The sequence below is a fragment of the Alosa pseudoharengus genome, unplaced genomic scaffold (assembly GCF_046254945.1).
Source record: "Alosa pseudoharengus isolate Yale_2024_CS ecotype anadromous, Long Island Sound unplaced genomic scaffold, YU_APseudo_1.1 YU_APseudo_1.1_scf_10, whole genome shotgun sequence".
NCBI lineage: Eukaryota > Metazoa > Chordata > Actinopteri > Clupeiformes > Clupeidae > Alosa > Alosa pseudoharengus.
Genome location: NW_027468565.1, coordinates 39,509,876 through 39,517,375, shown reverse-complemented (window position 1 = coordinate 39,517,375; position 7,500 = coordinate 39,509,876). Strand labels below are relative to the sequence as shown.

The 7,500-nt window shown below is 42.1% G+C and overlaps 1 protein-coding gene across 3 annotated transcripts in view; it reads right to left on the bottom strand.

Moving 5' to 3' along the window:
* Positions 1-7,434: 7,434 nt before the first annotated feature.
* Positions 7,435-7,500, bottom strand: part of alkbh3 (alkB homolog 3, alpha-ketoglutarate dependent dioxygenase) — a 9,963-nt gene continuing 9,897 nt past the window's right edge. For all 3 annotated transcript variants that reach the window (XM_076271575.1, XM_076271573.1, XM_076271574.1), the window contains one exon: positions 7,435-7,500. This exon is cut by the window's right edge. The gene's annotated coding sequence lies outside the window, so the exon portion shown is untranslated.

Genomic DNA, 7,500 nt, shown 5'->3' with positions numbered 1-7,500 from the left:
AATCAAAAAGATGGCCAAAAATTATTGTACAACTATGACACAAAGACATATTCTTCACTTTCATGCTGATGTTGTCAGACAGTGTGATGCTTTAAGGCAATTTCCAGCCTTCCAAGACCCAAGACCAGTGACAGCTGGCTCATCCTTGATAGATGAGAGGCAAGTTTTATTGAATTAGCCTGCTAACTTTAGGAGCTGTACCAAAGACAGACCTTCCACTCAGCACCCCTAAGGCTTCAGGGATTTCAGCCTCATATACCCTCCTGCTATAACGTGACCTCAGAGCTACAGGCCATACGGCATTATGAGATCTCACCCAAAGGTGAAGCTACTGCATGGACGCTGGCCTTGCCTTAATTAATGACCCGTCTTGATTTTCAGTTTCCATTCCGATTGTTACTGGGACTCAAGGTTGCGTGGCAACAGTTGCCAGAGGTAGAGTTTCACCTTGTTGCAGGGATTGGAGCGTGGTTGTTTCTCTTGTTATGTCACGACAATTCCAAGGTCGCAGTGACAGTGCCGAGAGAGCCACAGACTGCAAACTGAGGTTTAGTGGAAACTGTTAGATAAGAATTGAGGTAAAGACATTCCATGCTGTGTATAGGCCTATGGCAGTGAAGTACCACGAACATTTCAGAAGCGCACTGCTTCCTTGGTTATAGTTGTGCCCGTCTGGTGAATGATACAACAAAACAGCTGCAGACCCGAGCACCCTTCTGAGTAGCAACATGTGGTGTAAACAGAATCAAAAGTAGGTCAAAGTCAAGAACTAACAAGCTTTTCCCAAAGATGGGACCTATTTTAAGACATATTTCATGTTGTTGTGACATCAGATGTATAAATAGAAGCAATACAGTTGTTCTAGGAACTAGCACCATACCATCAAATGCACACGCTCTCTTCTACAGCAAGAGTACTAGCACAATACCATCAAATGCACACACTCTTATCTACAGCAAGAGTGCAATGGTCTGCCATTTCAGCCAACATGAAAGTGAGTTAGCGAGGGGTACTGAGGTGAGTAACATAGCAGGCCCAAGAGAATATCTGAGGGTGACACTAAACACACAGGCTTCTGAAAAGGCCTCAAAGGGGAGAGAAATGGAACAGATCTTTCGACCGAATGTGACACAAAAGTTGTGTTTACTTGTGAGAGCAAAAGGCCACATAGTGCAGTGCAGTGGTGAGCCGCACATGTTTTTCTCATTGGCATGATTAGATGCCCTCTAGGACTGGAGGCAGGAAAAAATAGCTCCTTATGGGAGTAGATGATGACCCTAGGGACTTGCCACAGAAAACACCAGGGGGGTGAGAAAGCCAAGGGTATTTATAGGGAGGCTCTTCCCACACCGCACCATGGATCTTCATAACACGTCACATTAAAAATACTTTAACACCAAGACCACATACTCCCATGCTGATTCTGATCATATCTGGGATTGTTCTATGATCTTTCTCATGTTTGAATATGTTAAGTGACTTTGATGTTCATGGTCAAACTGTCTCATGTGTAATCCAACTTGTTTATACCGCCGCTGACAATAGTCTGATGGGCTGAAGCCAGAAGGTTTTTTTTAACCATGGTTGCCCAGAGCACACTAATTTCACAACATTGGTCTTTACTCTTTAAATGTCACCAAAACATTTCTGATCAGTTTGTTATGCTATCAAAAGGTATTTCCAAAAGGTTTGAATTTTGAGCTGAAAAAAATATATATATATTTATCACACTGACCACACTATGTCTTACATGCCTTCATCAAGGTGTTCACTCTACAGGGTCAGCTGACCTCAAATATAAAATAAACATTTTCTATGTCTTTATGTGACCTTTAGCAGGACAATACCTTTCTGATTTGTAATGCATCCAAATCTAACAATAACAATCTTTCATTGAGAGCCGAAGGTGAATAGAGGAGTATAAACAGTCAATGAAAAGCTGAATTATACTGACATTACCACTGGTATAGCCAATCTTAATGGTCAGCTGAATTATACTGACATTACCACTGGTATAGCTAACGTCATGGTCAGCTGAATTATACTGACATTACCACTGGTATAGCTAACGTGCTACCACTGGTATAGCTAACATCATGGTCAGCTGAATTATACTGATATTACCACTGGTATAGCTAACGTGCTACTACTGGTATAGCTAACGTCATGGTCAGCTGAATTATACTGACATTACCACTGGTATAGCTAACGTGCTAACGTGCTACCACTGGTATAGCTAACGTGCTAACGTGCTACCACTGGTATAGCTAACGTCATGGTCAGTGGTTGTACTGCCCGGAGTGGCCAAGCGGGAAGAGAAGGGCAACCTTTGGGAAATTGGGATCTGCTCTCAAAGGATAACAAGTATGACAGGATGGATCTGTCAGTGTGTCCCCTGAACAGAATACAACCACATGCAAAAGTACACAAGTGACGTGATTTGTACATGCCATGTGGCTATTTTCTCCAGCACACACACACACACAAAACCATTATGTGTCCACTTGGCTTAACTGAGCCAGGCAGTAGCGCTGCGCTCTGGCCTCTTGGGGCAGATGGCATTTGACAATGAGCCTGTTGTCTACACCCTGCTACTGGTCTGGGGTTGAACACATTCTGATGTAAGGCTTGAAAGCAGATCCGGGAAGCCTGCACCCTCAAAGGACCTCTGGCTACTCTTGCACATGCGGACAGGTGGCCCGATTAGATACCACCACCACAGCTAACAAAGGCATGTTCTGCACGTAAACAGGGGCTTTTCCCAGAAACACTAGCCCACTCTTACGGAAATCAACAACTTGTGCTCTGCAATACTGTTAACTACAGACTTTGTTATCAACAATCCAACTCACGAGTTACCAGAATCTTAACTATTTGCATGATACCGTCTCAGATGACAGTCACTCAGCAGCACAGGCAAGCTGCTTCTTGAGTAAGAAAGCTCAGTCAAGCTGGGGTTCAGCCAGATAACCAATCAAGCGCTTTCCCTCTGCTCCACTCCCCAGACTCACATGCACACACAGAGTAATTCCAGGACTAAATACTGGCCATTGATCTCATTAAACATCGTGAGCGGCGGCACCCCAGAGCAGGTCGGCCCTGAGGGAGCAACAGTGGGAGCACCGAGGCTCTTGGCTGTGGAAATGGCATTTAAAGACGCAGATGCAAGCACTGCAAGTTTCATTAAAACCTCACAACAAATCTCTTCAAAAACAGAACCATTAGCAACGTCACCAGAGGGGCACTAGGCCATGTGGGACTCACTGCACAGCTCTCTTGGTTAGCTCACTCTGAAACTGTCAACACGGTCAAGTGTGGGCCCATCACTTCATTTTGTTGTACTTGTACTCTGCACAATGACAACAAAGTTGGCTGTAATTTAAAAAACATTACCATGTCAGCACTTGTGTTTGCATCTAGGGGGAGAGTGAGGTGGAGGGCCCTGATGGTATCTAGGGGGAGAGTGAGGCGGAGGGCCCTGATGGTATCTAGGGGGAGAGTGAGGTGGAGGGCCCTGATGGTATCTAGGGGGAGAGTGAGGCGGAGGGCCCTGATGGTATCTAGGGGGAGAGTGAGGTGGAGGGCCCTGATGGCATCTAGGGGGAGAGTGAGGCGGAGGGCCCTGATGGCATTCCTGACGGGAGTCTGTGGCAGGTCTGGCCAGGACCTTAAGGCTTCAGACCTTGTAATAGATATCGTTCGAGAAACAAGCTATGAATAACCACGGAATGGCGGGAAAGAGTGTAAACACATAAGACGGGATATGTTTTCACCACATAGATGTGTGTGTATTTACTGGCCGGTTTTTAGAGACTGAACATTTAAGAAAAAAACTCTTAACTCTAACCCTAAGTAGGATCGAACACTAAACACATGTGACAGCCTGATTGCTATAGAAAATGCTGCTTGATACGGAGCCCAGGAGGTATCAGATATTTTATGGTATATATCTAGAAAACGTGCACTCATTTTACTAAATTGTGTGCACATTTGACTAAATTGTGCACTCATTTTACTAAATAGTTCTCTCATTTTAGTATATCGTGCTCACGATTTAGTAAATTGTGCGCACGTTTTACCTAATTGTGCGCTCATTTGACTAAATTGTGCACTCATTTTAATTGTTGTAAATTGAGAGCACAATTTAGTAAAATGAGCGCACAATTTAGTAAAACATCCGCACAATTTACTAAATCGTGCGCACGCACAATTTACTAAATTGAGAGCACAATTTAGTAAAATGAATGCACAATTTAGTAAAACGTGTGCACAATTTAGTAAAATGAGAGAACTATTTAGTAAAATGAGCGCACAGTCTCTCAATACACAAAAATATCTTGCAATGACACCTCCTGGGCTCCGTAGTATCACACATTTCTCCCAGATATTGTACCCTGCAGGCAGGAGTGCTACGTAATAACCGGGTCATGTCAGTAACCAGGGGCGACTTGGCATTTCTCTCTTGGATCACTCAGTGCGTATACTGCAAGTGCCGTTGCCATGCAGACCCTGCGGGATAATAGGTGCGCTCTTCCCCAGACAGTGAGACTGCCAGTGTCCTGCTGCGGGCAGACAGGGCACAAGTCTCTCTCCTCTCTCCTCAGCTCCGCGGGCAGCTCAGCATGACTCAGCCCATTTGAAAAGCAGCCAGCATATACAAGCACTGAACTTCAATTAGAGAAAGGCCGAGTTCACACCAGCAAGACTGGAGAGGTAGGGGGACTGTCTCACTCCCAGTGAATTGTTGCCCACACAAGAACGACCAAGAAATCTATGGGAAACACAACCACTGAATGCCGTGCGTATCATATTTGAGACATGCATTTCTGAGACCCATTGCATCACCATGAGATATAAACTTTGCATACCGTAAAACCCTGTTGTATACAATCTATTACTTGTCCTCTGCCCCCTGTTGGATACCTTTTGCACTACAACAATTCTGACATGTAGTTTGTTCAATGTGAATTCAAAATGGCGAAATCTTATTAGTAGGCTACCCTGCTGATTATGTAAAGGTCAAGTATATTGGTAATTTGATAATAAGATGGTGAGATTTACCTTTACATATTTATCAATATTTTAAGATAAAAAATGACTTTGTTCAAAAAACTTAAAATTTCCAAAAATTTTAAAATGTAGTTTGGTGTAAAATCGAGCAGAAAATGTTTGTATCACAATTGATACAGCAGGCATTTAGTGGTAAATCTTTCAATGGGCATAGTTATTTTTTTCTGGATGTTAATGTATATTATGTCTTCTATAGTCCATAATACAGTGTTTTAATGAGTCAATTACACAATTTACAGATTGAAATGTGATATTCACAATAAATAATTATTAGCTCTTATTCATAATTCATAAATATCTATGCTATGGCTAATTTACAGATGGCTAAAAGGAAAAAGGCTAAAAGGAAGTTCTCTACTGAATATGTCCTGAACTTCCTTGATGGCAATTTGAGCGACATACAGGGCCTTGTAGAGACAGATGATGAAGTGGAAGATAGAAATTGGACTTTTGGACATCACTCCCCAAGGTCAGGTGAAGCACTGGGATCGGAAGACATATACGTTATGGTTCCCAGACCAGCCATTGTGGAGACCTACTACAAATTTATGGGTGGTGTTAAGTTTTTGGATATGCTCTCTGCCCTGTACTAATACAGCTTGAAAACCAGAAGATGGTACTTGTATATTTGGTGGCATAGTGTCACAATGGCTCTGATCAATGCCTGGATCCTGTACCGAAGAGACTTGCGGGCACAAGACCAGGAGAAAGACGCCATGCCCCTGAGAAGGTTTCAGGCCTCAGTTGGCTCTTGCCTGATAACAGCAGGAAAAGGCAAAAGTCAGGCTCGGTAGGCCACTGTCCTCTCCATCACATTCCCCTTCGCCACACTCCTCACCATCACAAACACATACCCCACCACAGAAGAGGCCACTATGCAGTGTTCCTCCAGATGTTAAGAGAGATGGGGTTGACCACTTCCCATCCTGGGCACGACAAAGGTGCAAGCACTGCAAAGAAACTCCTCACTTCTCCTATGTGTTCGGTGTAAAATGCAATGTCCACCTCTGCCTAAAAAAGAACAGGAACTGTTTCGTTGCTTACCATTTGGCAAAGTAAAGGAAAGAAAAGACTGTTGTTTCAACGTTCAAAGATGCAGATGTTATACAAAGAAAGAGTTTTTGAAGTTCAAAATTAAAGAAAAGGATGGAAAAAGCCAGCTGTTTAAAGAAAGAAAGATTTGAATGTTATGGATATCCAAAGATCTTACAGATTGCAAAGTTCTTGTTATTGCCCAAATTGTGTGTAATGCCCAAAGTATCAAATATGATACAAACAAAAATTGTGTGTAATGCCCAAAGTATCAAATATGATAAACAAAAAAACGCACTTGCAAATTATTTGTTATTTATTTTTTTATATTTTGTTAAAGTGCCTTATATTTTGTTAAAGGGCCTATATAACTATAGTTATATCATAGAACTATAAAGAACTGTTAAAGAAGTATCAATAAATCATGTGAGACATGTATGACTTTGCTTTACTCTGTAGTGGCCACTGTAATGCAGCATGGAAGAAACCGGCATAGTACTGCTTTCATTATGGCAACACTGTTTCCAGATAACTAAACTACAGTTTGTATACGGTCATGTGAAGTTGTAAAAGCACCAGCTGTTTCACTCACTATTCACTAGTGAACTCATTACATTACATTACATTTAGCAGACACTTCTTGACTAAAGTGACTTACATATGTCAGCTATATTACAAGGGATCACATTGTCCCCGGAGCAACCTGGGGTTAAGTGCCTTGCTCAAGGGCACAACGGTGGAAGCCGGGAATTGAACCGACAACTTGCCCAGCTCCTTAACCACTACACTACCACCGCCCTACACTACTACTGCACGCAAGCCCAGCTCCTTAACCACTACACTACCACCGCCCCTCTAGGCTATTCAATTAGTTTTGAACTCACTAGGCTATTCAATTAGTTTAGAACTCACTAGGTTTGGTGTTGATATTTGTGTGTCTGTTTTTAATGTTGTTGGTTATAAGCTACCTAATTTTAGAAAAGCTTAGGTAAACTCTTTTGACACCTCTTTAAATAACAACACCTATAATAAAACATATTCATATTGCTTTACAATTTCTATGACCTATAGCACCTTATGAAACATATACTTCAGCATTTCTTCAAAAAGCAGTAAGATTTTAAACTATTAGAAAGCATCAAATCAAATCACATGACCTGATGAGTTGTCACCATGGCATAGGTCCATTAAAGTCATTTAGAAAGCTGGGAAAGAGGCCCAAAGCACTGACTAAACAAAGCAGGAAGGAGAGAGAAGTAACAACAGCACAATCCTCTTATTCAGACCTACAGTAATTACCTGTAAACTGAAATAAAGGCCCAGAAACTCCAGTGAACAAATTGCTCTTTATTTTTTACAGCAGAATTTTAGCATCACAAAATATCCCTTTGGGATAAT